Source organism: Oryctolagus cuniculus, chromosome 14, assembly GCF_051225735.1.
Source record: "Oryctolagus cuniculus isolate XC-2025 breed Fujian yellow rabbit chromosome 14, ASM5122573v1, whole genome shotgun sequence".
Classification (NCBI taxonomy): domain Eukaryota; kingdom Metazoa; phylum Chordata; class Mammalia; order Lagomorpha; family Leporidae; genus Oryctolagus; species Oryctolagus cuniculus.
The window spans coordinates 64,071,307-64,085,820 of NC_142880.1; the positions used below are offsets into that span (position 1 = coordinate 64,071,307).

The 14,514-nt window shown below is 48.2% G+C and overlaps 1 protein-coding gene across 5 annotated transcripts in view; it reads right to left on the reverse strand.

The window, feature by feature from the left end:
• The window catches only part of LIFR (LIF receptor subunit alpha), a 66,984-nt gene extending 58,221 nt beyond the window's left edge, over positions 1 to 8,763 (reverse strand). For 2 of the 5 annotated variants that reach the window (XM_017344692.4, XM_002713987.6), the window contains exon 1: positions 7,793 to 8,110. The gene's annotated coding sequence lies outside the window, so the exon portion shown is untranslated. Of the gene's footprint in view, positions 1 to 7,792; positions 8,111 to 8,530 lie in introns of those variants that run through there. The other 3 variants (XM_070056650.2, XM_017344690.4, XM_089313137.1) reach the window with 3 other exon arrangements.
• Between the last annotated feature and the right edge of the window lie 5,751 nt (positions 8,764 to 14,514).

A 14,514-nucleotide genomic window follows, 5' to 3' on the forward strand; every position in this document is an offset into this window, starting at 1 on the left:
CCTGCCTTGTCCACTTCCGTAGCTTCCGCGGTTCCTGTTTGGATCTCAGCAGCATGGCCTGTGGCACGCATGAAGACAGCACGTGAGGGCTGAAATGCTCCCAGAGTGACCTGTGAGTGTGCTGAGGCTGGCCTTGGGGAAAGGCTGGGTTGGCTAAGGGCTAAGCCGGGCCAGCAGCTGACGTCTGCACATCCACACAGCTCTCTCACTGCCCACCTGCCAGCACGCTCTCAGTAGATCTCATTACAAGACAGAGTGTTTCTTTGTGAAAAGTGACCCCACCCCTGAAAACAAAACACTAACTGCTGGCACCCAGGGGCGGCGGGAGGAGTCAAGTGGGTCAGAGAGCAGAGGTAGACAGGAGAAGCGCAGACTAAGGGCCCCGCCAGTGGCCCGGACCTGTAACCTGGCTTCACCTTCCATGGATTCTACAGCAATAAGGAAACATGATTCATGAAACTGTCTCCTTGGATTTGATTGCCTGAGGGAAATAAAAGTCAAGGTCACAGTGGTTGCCAGGAAGGGTCTCGGACACATCTTTCCTGACTGCCTCCTAGCATCACCACTTGGGCATGGACACAGGGCACCTGCACAAACTGTGTATCTACACCTGCTGCCGACTTTGGAAAACAAAGTCTCTACACAGAACTGATTACAGAACCAAAGTGGCAGTGCAGACCGTCAGATGGGAATATCGTTTTACACCGCAAGCTTCCTTGCTCTCCTCTCAGTGTAAGCATGCGCTGGAATTTCTCCTGCGGGACATCCGTGACGAGCAGGGAGGAGCCCTGTCTCCACAGCTTCGGAAACGATCATCTTCAGGAGACACAAAGTCCCACTCAGGCTGTTCCAAGACCTCCTTCACTGAAGACACAGTAGCGATTTTAAGCCTATTAGCCCAAGATATAATCACAGGTGTTTAATGTAAGTCACCACTAAGTCATCTGGGAAAGGCAACAAGGTGAAATAACCCAGCCTTGGCTCTCGGGTTTGGCTGAATAAGTAACAGGCAATGCTGTGAGTCACCGAAAAGTAACATCATTACACCTGCTGCAGAGGAGAGGAAGAGGAATCGGGTGTTGACCGTGATACCACCCCCATGTCACTCAAAGGCAGCGGTGCCACTGTGTATTGATCAGATGCTTAACCAGGACCTGGCAAAGAAATGGCACTGAGGGCTGAGCCAGTCAGGAATCACATTTCAGGCTACTACCGCTACAAAAAGGGCAAGGATACTGGACGCTCACCATCAAGAACTTATACAGGACCACTCAGGGCTATGGAAGAAAAAGACAAAATGCTATCACCTCCCAGTAAAATTCAATGGCAACGAAAAGCATTTCAGACTTAAAGTAAATAAAAACAACGAACTGCTTCCCAGTGATCAGAAGCAACGAAATACTTCACCAGAATGACCTGAAACACTTTTCGTGACAGTTTGGTGGGATTTATAAAACAAAGCTACTTGGTTTAGGAATCTTGTGCTATTATGAATATATGTGTCTTAATCATCAGATCAGATCAGTGAGGCCAAGGTAACGTTTACCTAACACTACTGTAGGCACAGAGAGCTCAGTATCATTGTTCCCATCTCACGGGGAAGGAAAAAGACTGCTGCTGCCCAAGTGCACATCCTGCGAGGGAGAAGTGGACCTGACCCGGCCCCTTTACCACATGACAAGCTTTACACACTAGAAACACGGGATGGTAAGAGAGGACCTAAGAAAAATCATCTAACCGAACGATTAGCCATTATGTTCTGGAATTTTCCTACCTAACATGTAGAAAAGGTGCACACACTCAGTCTCCAAGAACTAAAACAGCAGCAGCAAAAACTCAGATCAGCCTATACGCAATGCTTCAGTCACAATTCACTCCCAAACTTGGCATGTCCTTCACCTCTCCAAAGGCTTTCTACCTCACTGCAAGGAAAGGGAGCTCCAGGACCTGGGAGGGCCCCAGTTCAGTCCATCCCTTTCCCTGCTACTGAGCATGTAGGCCATTTTGGCTCCTGAACTATTCAGAACAAAGTTGCAAAAATCAGTTTAGTAAAGGGAGCGATTGCTCAGGTGTGTACATTTCCCAGGAGGTCATCAGCCCCTGGAGGTGAGTCAGAGGGCCTCCTGCAGACTTGATACACCCCCGGGGGTGGACTTCTCACCAAGCAAAGAAGCCACGCACACTGCACACATGCAGCAGGCAGGCGGAGCCACCCCATACACTGCTCTCTGTACACAAACTTTATTTTCTCTTTAAATTCCTAGTGGTGGGAATGCCTGACTAACGGACAGGGCGCATTTTTGAGGCTTTTGATGAGTAATATGAAATTGCCCTCCTGGAAAGTTAGAACAATTGAAACACCCACCAGCACCATTTGAAAGTGACAATTTCCAAAACCCTCCAGTTGGCTGGATTTGTTTTTGAAGAACCAATTCCCTATATGGTCATGAGTTTTAAAAATAGTGAGACTATTGATAAAACACATCTAGAAAAACTGCACACAAGCTAGATTTTCTAAACAAATGCTAGATTTTAAAGTATTCCAGGAATCTTCAAAAGTTCATGGTAAATGCATACTATGAAAATACTATATGTAGATTTCAATTTTTTGCACCAAAATAAGCCTATCTTTTAATTCTATTTTCTATAAACTTTCTGAATTATCCTCATATATATTTTCAAGTACAAATTACAAAACTTCAATGACACCAAATACCAAGACTGAACTAAACAAGATGGCTACTTTAACAAGGCTGCAAGCTCATGAAGCCAGGCTCAGACAGGCGCCCAGCTGGAAGACACTGCATGTTCATGTCTGTCTGACTTCAGAGTTTGGGTTTTAACAGCAATATGTTCTATTATTTTTTTAAATAAGAAACTCATGAAACTGCATATTCATTCAAATTTTCTAAGTATTATCTAATAGCTAATGTGGCAACTGACAGTTCTCAAAATTCTTTTACCTGCACGCCCACTATGGAGTAGGCACTGTTCGCGTACACGGAGTTCCTACCTCCAAGGAGCTGCTGTTCCAGACAAGGCCGGTCAGGAACCACTGCACTCTGTAAGTCCCAGTGCCCCCAGGTCTAAGAGGTTGACCAGATGCTCTGAGGGCCCCTCGGGGCTCTCCAAGCCCATACTCTTTTTGGTTTTGTTTGAATGCTGAATTTTCTATTACTTACAAGAGCTTTTGCATTTTGAGCTCCTTGAACTTCTTAGACAAAATCAGAACCAGGCTTCCCCACTCCTCCCCCCACACAGGTACCTTCCAGGAATCAATGTAGGATGAAGCCCAAATCTTAACAGTGTCCTTGGAGAGATTCGGACACGTCCTGGTGGTTTTACCCCTGCACTGCACTGTAACACTAAGGGTTCAGTGAACCCCAGTGCGGTGGTGGGTCCCAGGCCTCGCGCCCTGGGGCAGCTGGCATGCAGTCCTGTGCAACAAGCTCCAGCCTCAGCGCTGCAGTGCCCGCAGCACTCAAGTTCTGACGGTGGAGTCTCACCTCTCTCGGGCTTACTTCCACCCCCAACACAACGGGCACACACCATTCTGTCTACACCATGTCCTCAACTCCCTGACCTAATTAGCATTTCTAATCTTAGAGCTGGGAACCACTGCTTCTGTCACCACTTGTTATTTTCCACCTCACATTCCCACCATTCCGACTGTCCTTGGATCAGGGTCTCCTTGGAGAAGCCTGCAGCTGGAGGAAGGCAGAGCAGGTCTCCTAGGGCTCAGAGGCGAGAGGGCGGACACGCGGACACACGGACACAGGGACACACACTTCCAGGAAGCAGCACTGCCTCCTCGCGGCCTGTCAGGACTCTGCCACATTTCTCAACTCCATGCCCGCAGCCAATTCTTCCTCTCATCTACCTCATACACCAGAAGTATGAGTAAGAGCCACGGTTCCTCCACGCTGTGCTACAGTACATGAAAAATCCATACCCCTCCCCTCAACTTCCAACACAAAACCATAACCACAGCTTTACTCACTTGAGCAGCACTGGCACAACAAGCAACTGGGATGGACGTCCCTGTTGGTTGTCATTTCAGACGCTCTAAGACAAATCTGCAATTCCTGAACTCTTACAGCTCGCAAGACTGAATTTAAAGGCCAATGCCTTGACCTTTCCTTGAAAATGCCTGATACATACACGTTTAACTTGAACACCTAAGCTGTGAAATCTACAGCAACCATGGCATGCTTCTGCCATGTACCTGAAAAGCTTTCGCTACAAGCATGACGACAAAAGGACAAGGCTTTTTAACTTAGGATTGAGGCGTTCAAGAACTCACCCATCACCTAGAGTTCGCACAGAGCCCAGAGGGAAAGCTGGAAAAGAAAATTATCTAGCACATAAACAAGTTATGATGTCCAGGTACCAACCAATTAGAATAAGAAATTAAAAAAAAAGTTCTCAATTCTACAAAATCACGAAACTCCTTATAGCAAAGAAAAGCCCAGAAGTCATGGACAAGAGGAGAGCAGCAACTTATTAGACATCTGTAACAACTGCCTGACCTAAAACACACTTCCCCAGCTTTCAATTAATATAAAGGAACATATATTTAGAAAGAGAAACAGATTAGAAGTTGGGAAGAGGAAATACCACAAGTTCCTGATACTCCCTAAAATAGAGCGCGCACACATTCCTCCGCTGGGAATAAAAGCACCTGCACAGGGCGCAAACCTTGAACTGCTCCTTGTGGCCTGTCACGCGCCCAAGGGAATTAGAAGTCGATACACAAGAGGGCATCTTTGAAAACTTGGCACTTAAGCAAAGGGCTCCTCTCCTGAAATCAAAGGTGAAAATGCTGACTGAATCCCTCAGAAATCACTGTAATTTACTGGAAAAGGTGTGTCTTGAAGGCTTCACACTTCAATTTCATGGAAGAGCAATCAAGTACAATTCATTTAAAGCAACAATTTGAGAGAAAATGTGGGCAGTGCACCTGATTAGGCAATGCCAAGGGCCAGAGCCTGGCTGGACAGTTCAGGTGATAGACTTCTCAAATCGGCTGGGGTCACCCCATCTGAAACCGCAGCCCCGTGCTGTCGCTCCCATGCCTATCCAAGTCCTTACCCTCATCTGCTAATACCTCCCTTACTGCTCCCCTTCTGCTCAGTTCCCCCTCTAAGATGGGAACTCGTCAGGACAGGTTCCCCAGAAAGTTCCCTGGAATAGTAACAGATGACCAATAAATCATTACTTAAGAGCAAATGCAGACAATATTAACTGTGTACAAACATGACTGGTAGCAAGTAACAAAGGAAAAAGACAATATTTTATATGCTAACCGATTGAATCAGATTTTTTTTAAGTAAATTTTTCAAAAGATCACTGCTTACAACCATCAAGAACAAGCATAATGGAAATATCAAAGCTCAACGCTGGCTCTTATTCAAACTCTGTAATGCAGTAGGCTCCAGTCTAGCATAAGCAATACTACTAGAGTTTACTCTGTTTTTAAAGGTGCTCTGAGACCCCAAATTTTCATTTAGAAAAAAAAAAGCAAAAGCCGAATATTTTGAAAAAGCATTCCCTTCCCGCTTTAGGTGTGCAGCCATTCTGCACACTAAACCACAGGGCTGACCATCCACAGGAGGCAGGCTTTTAGTCCAGGGAACTCAAGCTGATCCCATAGCCGACCGCAGGAAAAGTATCAGCCCTCTCTCCTTGCTCAGAAACACTTCATCTCCTCCAAATGTTCTTACAGCCCATCTTGAAACTGTCTATCTGCTCCCTTCCTAAGTGGTTACTGCAGCTGACTCCAGTTACTGTCCACAGTGGCTCCCACTTCACAGCAAAGACACCAGAGGTGCGCCGGGTGCAAAGAACAAACAAGGTAGGCTGCGAGGGAGGGGCTCTGTTTCCCGCCATGCTGTGGAAAGAGACAAGCTAACGGCTGCCCGCCCTCTGGGAGTCCCTGGAATCCACTTAAAAACCTCAAAAACTAATGCCTGACAATAATTTTATAGCAAAATAATAGGAACAACCTACATGAGTCTCAATACAAGAGAGGTTAAATAAATTATGGCTCGTCCTTAATGGAGTTCTCAGTAGCTGTTAGACGATGAGACAGCTCTCTTTGGTACTGATAGGAACTGCCAGGATTTAGTACTGGGGGGAGGGGAGCAGGGCAGAAGTCAGTATACAGGATGTCCTGATGTGCAGAAAGACAAATAAAGAGGACACAGAGGGACGGTTTGTCCAGGCATTAGGCTCCGTCTGGAAAGACAGTGACAAGGAGACATGACCCTGGTTTCAGGGCTGGGGGCTGAAGGGCGGCTGGGACCGGCGGACCTGCTATGCTCTCATGTCATACCCTTGGACGCTTCTCCAGTGCGAACACACTGCCTGCCCTCCCATGATAATTTCTAACACGAGTAACTTCTACCCTTACCAACACAGTCAGCCAACACCACCGTTCCATGCAAAACTCACAAAAGTGGGTTCCCTCCCCCAGTGCCTGGTTCTCATGTGTGTGGGGGGGGTTATAGGTCTCCCCTAACGACAGGGGTCCTCAGGGGGTCCTCATGGGATCTCACATATTGCAAAGCCAGTGTGCCCCAGCCAATTGTTGGAGGAAAAAGAAACAGCTGCTCAGTTCACCTTGAAAACACACCTCTGCTCCAGCGGAGCTGCAACCTGCTATACCGCAGACTGCGAAGGCACAGCTTCCACCTGCTACCTCACCTCAGAAACGAGAGGACAGCGTCCTGTTTATAAAAACGCGGGCTATACTTAGCCCTCCTTCCCCTTGCCAAGCTTAGACAAGGAACCTTTTCTGATACAAGTGAAATACGATTTCAGATTTGCAGCAAAGTGACCACGGACGGGGAGGGGCAGGCATCGTTTGTACCTAACAGACACTCGGACTCTGCATCTGCCGGGGAGGGAGGGAGGTCTGCTTCGGTTTCGGGATTATTTCTGGAGCCACTGACCAAATGACACCGCTAAGTCACACTAATCTTACTCCAAGCGAATACTTTAAAGACAAATCTGGAATTGAAGACACACAGCTTGGAGGGCAAAGTCTAAACTGAAACTTCTGTTGAAAAAAAAAAAAAGAAAAGAAAAAGCATCTTAAAAGAGCACCTTAAAAAGAAATGCAAAGAACGTGTTTTCCTACCCAGGGCGTTCAACAACACGCTTTGTATCAACATTGGACTGCATTAAACACACAGAGACAGGCGCGGAACACAGGCACCCGACTGCACAGAGAAGACCGCATGCGATTTGGGGAACCGACGGTGGGACCAGAATTTCACTACTCAAGCCCACGCGTGCGTGTGGAGGCGTCCGGCTCGGCGCTGCCCGACAACGTTTTCAGAAATAGCATCGTTCACACAGCCCAACTCTGACCGCCGACACTTTGGGTTTAAAACGACCACAGCGCCTTCGAGTGAAGGCACATTAAAAACACAGGCAAGCCCCCACGCACCCTAAGTACGGGCAGGGACCAGGAAGGAATTCCGTGAGGAGCTCGGGCACGGGGACACCTCACCGCTCGGCGGGCCCCAGTCCCAAACGCAACAGATCTGAAGGCTCCTTCCCAACCCCCAGGTACCCTCCAGCCTCGCACCTCGCTCCCCAAAGTTCGCGCGGCCCGGGAGTCCGCACCCGAGGGAGAGCCGCAGGACCCCGCGCAGCGCTGCCCGGAGCGCGGCCCCCACTCGGCCCGGGCCGCGGGCGCTCGCGGCGCCGCGCGCCCTCGGGACTCGGCTCCAGGCTCCGAGCCTCCCCGTCGCCGTGCCGCGCCCACCCGCGCCCCGGCACTCACGGGCCGCTCCTGCGCCGCTATCTCGCCATGCCCCCGCCGTCCGCTCGGCCGCCGCCCCGGGGCTGCTCGGAGTCCGCAGACTGCCCCAGGCTACAGCCGAGGAGGAGAGGGGGGCCCGGCACGACCCGCCGCCGTCGCCGCCTCGGCTCCCCGGTCCGTCCCAGCGCTGCGCTGCTCCAGGCGGCCACGGGCGAGGGGCGGCCCGCTGACCTCCGCAAACCCCACAAGCCGCAGCAGCCGCCAGAGCCACCGCGAGGCAACGGGAACAGCGGCTGCCGCGACGGAGACGCTCCAGCCCGGACTGCGGCGCGCGGGGGCGGCGCCTGCACGCCGCTCGGCTGGGGGCGCCGCGGCCCGGCCCCGCCCCCGGCCCCGCCCCGCGCGCCCCCGCCGGAAGCCCCGCGCGCGCGCGCGCGCGTGCTCCCCCGCGGGACCGCCCCTGGGAGTCGGAGCTGCGGGGCCGCGCGCCGATCCCGCGCGCCGAGGGTGGTGCCTGTGCTCGAGGCTCGGGTCGCTGGGCCAAGCTCGCCAAGGTCGCAAGGGAGCCGGGGGGAGCGCCGCGGCCCGGCCCGGCCAGATCGTCTCCGAAGGCCGGGCCGGAGCGCGCGGCGGCCCTGCGGGCAGCGCTGTCAGTGCGCGCTGCAGACCTTGCCTGCTTCGGCCGGCTCTGCGCTGGGACGCGGGCTGGGAGCGGGGCGAAAGCCTGGCTCGTAGACGTTGTGGGGCACCTGAACTAACCCCCGGGGGAGGCGGCGGCGCGGGTCACCTTCCCGCTCCCGGAGCGCCAGGGGCCCGCGGGTGCATCCTGAGAATATCCTGGAGCCATCCAGTCTTGCCTCCGAAGGCGTGGTGGGCTTATTTGCGCAGAGAAGAAACGGATCCCTTAATGGGGCGAGAGTTTTCCTCGGTGCATTGTCTCCATTTCCGCAGTTTCACTTGGCCTCGGTGTTCTTCCAGCGGAATGCACCAAATGAAGTGAGCTGCAGCGCGTTTTGGGGGGCGCGGACTCGGCGCTGGAAGATGTTTACGCTCCGGGCCGGACGCGTTTGATGGCGTGATTAATTTTTTGCAAAGTTTGAGCAGTGTGCCAGAGAGAGCCCCTGGCACGCAGAGCCATAGGACTGCGCAGACACACCTTTCAAGGGAAGCGGCTTGTTTGTTTGAACTGTGATTTACTGGATGCACCAGCACCAAGGTCGACCTGGTTTTGTTTTTTGGTTTTTTTTTTTTTTTTTTAAGAAAAAAAAAATCTTGGATGAAATCCCAAAGCAAATTTGCAGACAGGCAAAATGAAACTTCTTTTCTAAAACAACTTTTCCCCTCTTGATCGAAAAGTAGATTCCTTAGAGGAAAATACGTTGTTTGCACAGCAAGATATGAGTGGGCGCTACCGGCTCCCAGTGGCCCACTCTGTTATGTGCGTGTTTCCAATACTGAAACCAAACGCTTCCTGTCTGTCGTGGCTGAGACCTTGCTGGGAAAGCGTGTTTGTATTATGTGCACTTGGAACCCCTTTCAGATGTACCCTGCTTTTTGTTTACCCCGTTCTGGAGCTCTTGATGGTTTGGGAAATTTACCATTATTCATACTGGAGAATCCTGTGAAGCCCAGGCCCTAAGGCCCACAATACTTGGAGGGTCCCCGCAGAGATTTCCTGCTTTCTTATCAAATCCAAAGGAAAAAAAAGAAAAAAAAGAAACACTAGCACCCATTGCCTCCACACACCGGATAATGCGTCTGGCGTTATCCATTTCCTGTCTCAGTCATGTCAACACGCCTGTGGTACTGCTGTCACACCTAGGAGCCCATGCAGGCTTTGTGAAGCTTGAAATTTATACAATTTGGGCGGTCCGCTTTAAAAATAAATAAATAAAGCATGCCCAAAGGGCTGTAGCACCACCCAACGCAGGGGAAAACAGCAGAAAGTCTCCTTGGAAATAGACCTCGGTCTCAGCTGACTGTGGTTAAAATATTTTACTTAGAGGAATTGTATAAAAAACAGACCACCACATGAATGTATTGCTAAGGCTCCTGCTAGGGTCTTGGATGGGGACCTCGAAAAGATTCTTGCCCAGAAGTTTATGGGCTTCCAAGAAAACCGTCCCCTAATGTATACACATTCTATAGGTAAGACACTTAGGAATTTGCGATAGCTTCAAAGGAACACTGTTTTATCCACGTAAGACTAAGGTATGGTTTGAAGAGTTGTGGTATACACACTTTTTCATGAGAAAGAATAGATTCTATATCTCCATAAATAATAGGTTTTATATGCCATAAAGCAAGGACTTTAAATATATATTACCAATATTTGGGCCATAACCCAGTTTGGGTTACTTGAGATGGTTCTATTGTCTATGTTGTCATTTTGCTTCTCTATTGCATGAAAGTATGAATTAATCAGTTTGCATTCTTAAAGAAATTTCAGTTCAATTCCAATTGCCATGGGTTGACAGCATTTCTATTTACTTTGTCATAGACCAGTCTATTTGTAAACACTGTTTTAAGTAATATTTACTGTTTGTGATTTCATGACATGTTGCAAAATAAGCATCAGAATGGGTATGTGCTCTATTTGATGCTTATATAATAAGAGGCTGCCACATAGCAGGTCTCCCTCCATTCATGTCTGTCAAATAAATAAAATAATGAAATAGAAAGATCACATAATTGGAAGTAAAATTGTGGGTTATATAAGAAGCTGAAATTGAACAGGGATGAAGCAGCAGATGCTGAGCCGTGAGTACTTGCTGGATAAGCAGAACTGGCTTCTTTGTTAATTATTTGTGCTCTTGTCTCCAGCTATTGGTTATTCGCCCTGCTTTTCTTTTCTTTTTTTTTCTTTTTGTAATGAGATTCCATAAATGCAAAATAATGCTAAGTGAAACAATAAGCAGAATCACATCTGTAATGAAAGTTCTGGAAATAAAAGGCTCTGCTCTTTAAAAGGACCACTCACAACAGCAGCAAACTTGAGATGATAGGGGTTTGGTTATTAAATTACCAACATCCTGACCCTTAAACAGACTTCTGTGGCTATGTGATCTCATGTGTATAATGTTTATCCATCAGGAGAGCATGATATGGCCGTGTTCCTGGAAGAAATTTTGGAACTGAATACAAATCTACAAATTAAGCAAAGTTATTAACTTTTAAGCCTGACTGATAAATGTAGGTTTAAATTGGTTTATTTAGAGCACAGTTTTGGACAAGAGTCAAAACTTTAATTAGATCCCTGTAACAAGAAGACATATGAGAGTAATTAGCTAATTTTCTCAAGATTTGATGGTCTTTACCCAGAGTGGTTGGGAATGCTATTTGAGGGGCATGAAAAAATGTAATAATCACCATGAAAGATGGGATCTGCCCAGAGTTCTGTTTAGAATATTCTCATTCAGATAAAATGATTGCAGGAGTATTATGCAAAATATTTTTGGTAACTTATTCTATCCCTAGCATGGCCCCAACAGGACTGCATTTTGTTTGTCTTTTGTTTATTTATACTGTGCCTTCTCCAAAAGGGACTTAAGGTGGTTTACAATGGAAGACAAATATTTACCCCCCGCCAAAAATTTCTTTTTTTAAAAAAACTGGCTAAGACAAACAATAGTCTGTGAGCACAAAACTTAGCTCCCAGCTTCCTAGTAGCAGTGAAATAGGGAAGTGAGGGTTTTTACGACTCTCACTGTCAAGTGGAGTTTCACTTGGGAGAAAGTCTTTCCTGGCCCAAGCTGTGAGAGGAATTTGTCAAAGGGGTCAGCATAGGAGAAACACCTATATGAAGAGGGACTCCAGACAACAATAGTTTGGGCCATCTTTTGGTGGCAAACAGAGCTATTATGTTCTTTTTCTAGTGATGACTGAAATTGCTACTTTTGAAAGTCCGATTTTTTAATAAAGCCAAGGATATAATAACAACTTTTGGTTGACCCAATTTCCTTTTGTAGCAAAAGGGTAATTAAAAGCACCAACCTCCGGTGGGTGTTGTGATGCAATGGATTTAGCTGCAGCTGAGATGCCTGTATCCACAGGTACGCTGGTTCAAGTCCTGGCTGCTTTACCTCTGACCCAGCTCCCTGCGTCGTGGGAGGCAGCAGGGGATGGCCCCAAGGATGAAATGAGTTAATTTCTGTAAAAATCATTTATTGCTGTGTCAAATTTACCATAGTTTCCTTCAACCAGGGGGTATGGATGTCTCTTTGGTCCTCCTGTCTTGGAGGTTTTTTATTTTTATTTGTAATCATAGTCCCACCTCGAATTCCCTCTGGAAGAATGCATTGCTTATGTGCCTGACACAAAGCCAGCAGTAAACATCCTCTGTGAATCTTACCATGAATATGATTTCTACCACCACTACTAAATCTCAAAACAAATATGGGTGCCTCCTTCTGGGGTAGGGATGGTGGTAAGGTACTTAGAATGGAGGGTCAAATCGGCAGTCGGAGGCTTCACTGCAAAATCCACGAGACAAACGTCATTCCCTCTCCTTCCCTCTCGGTGTTGGCCATCACCCACCTTGTCTTCTATGCCAAGGTCACTCAATCCTGGGATTTCAGGAGCCCTGACTAAAGGGACCCCCACCACCACCACCAAGCAGACTAACATGTACTTGGCTCCCTGGATCCTGGAGGCTTGTCACCTTCAAGAATCTTACTCCATTTCCTATGCAAGGGGTCTTCAGAGAGTTCATGGAAGGTGGGTGTGATGAAAAAAACTATACCTGGATTCCACAAGTTCTTGAACCAAAATAAACTCACCTTTGAATTGTATTTTTCTGTGAACTTTCTCAGGGGCACGAGCTCCTGGGAGAGTTAAGTGCCTGGTGCTGTTAAATCTAACTCACTGCCTGAGCCAGGGCACCTTGGCGGGTGGGGGTGGGGGGCTGGGGAAGGCGACCCGAAGCTCCTGGCACAGGGAGGAGCCCCTGGAAGGGGCACAGCCTTCACACAGCCTGCCCTTCAGTCACCCTCCCCTCTGCTCTGTCTGGCACCCCCATTTCCCATTCCCTCTCCTGCCTCCCCGCCAGTCTCCACCCACACCTCATTCCTTATCTCCTGTCTCGAATCCTTTTGCCCCCCCCCCCTTTTGCTCTACCTAGCACCCTCTCTGCTGTCCCTGCTCCTGTCCCCTCCCCTCCTTATCTGGTTGTTCAGAGTCATTTAAGGGCAAAGCAAAACATGAAAATGAATGCTGCCTTATTTCCTAGGGTCCAGTGCAGACCCAGAATCCTGTGTTAATATTCTCAGTCGAGCTAATGGATCCTGCAGAAGAGCAATTTACTCCATTCTCAGTGGTGATGTTAAGACCATTATTTAATTTATTCCTACAGCTACTGCACTCAGTGCATTGCCAGAGGCATCTTGTACAAATGGAGAAAGAAGCCAAAAGATTAAGGGCTTGAGCTGAGGTCCAGCCAGAGGTAGTGGGGTGGTTCGAAATTGGACCCCAATTCCTTAAATCCTTGAATATATTATTCTAACTAATGCACTTAATCCACAGCCTTCAATGTTCTGTGCAAAACCCCAAAAACCTAAAACTACAGGACAGTGAGTTTTTATTTCAGTCTCTGGCTGGAAAGAGTTTTCAAGGGTTACACATTTGCCAACAGGCATAATTCAAGGTCTCGGAAAAGTTGGATAGCTGAAAAATAACAAGTCGGTTCAATAATTAATTTGAGTAACAGTAATGTCCCCAGGGTTTCCTTCTGGTGCCTAATCTGTTACACTGCCTGGGTCTCTTAGTGGAAAACAGAAGTGGTTTTCACCAGGGAAGCTCTGGTAAACAGAGACCTTTCTACTGACAGCTTCCCCACTGGAACGCAAAGTGGCTGAGACCAAGCCTCTCACAGGGCACAATAGAAGCCCAGGGTTTCTCTTCTGCCACATGCTAAGAAATCTGGGTTTCTGACTGTTATTTAATTGCAGAATCTTATGCTCAAAGAGCTAAAAAAAAAAAACAAAAAAACACCTTGCCACTGCCTAAATCAAAGTGCCATCCAACTCAAATTCAGGTGTATAAGAGAAGCCCACGCTACTCACCTAAATGGGCCTCACCTGGACTATACCAATTAGCCTAACTAACCACATTAGGTTTCCCCTTCTCTAAGAAAGACAAGCATAGTGGTGCAGCTCACGCTCAGATGAAAAATATAATGTGAGGATTATCTGGTTAGGAACACAAACAGTCCCCCTGCTAGGTGCATTCCATGGTCCATAGCTATTATTCCTGCTTTCCCAATGAAGGTGCCAAATGCCCAAGGAAGTAGGATAATGAAGATTTGCATCAAAGCTCCAACCTGTTTAATTCATTATACACGGTTATTACAACTTAATGACTTGGAAGACCAGTGTAGGACTCAGGATAGTCACTAGGTAGCATCAGTGAGCATTTATTGAGCACCTATGGTATGCCAGGTGCTGTGTACTATCTCATCCCATCTCCTTATAACACTTACAGGAAGTGTTGTCATCTCTATTCACAAAGGAGGGGTTGCATAACTAGCCAGAGGCCACACGACTCTTGACAACCTAGGGATCCAAACCAGCGCAGTCCAGCCGCAAGCCCACACTGCTAACTCCACACTGGGCGCCATATGCCAACTGTCAGTGCTGGCACCTCAGCCTCTCCTGCCATTCCTAGTTGTTGGAGCTTCGCAGAATTTAGCCTCCAACTTGCTGCTGTAGGGGGAGGCTCTGGCAAAGTTGACTTCTGGCTGAACGGTA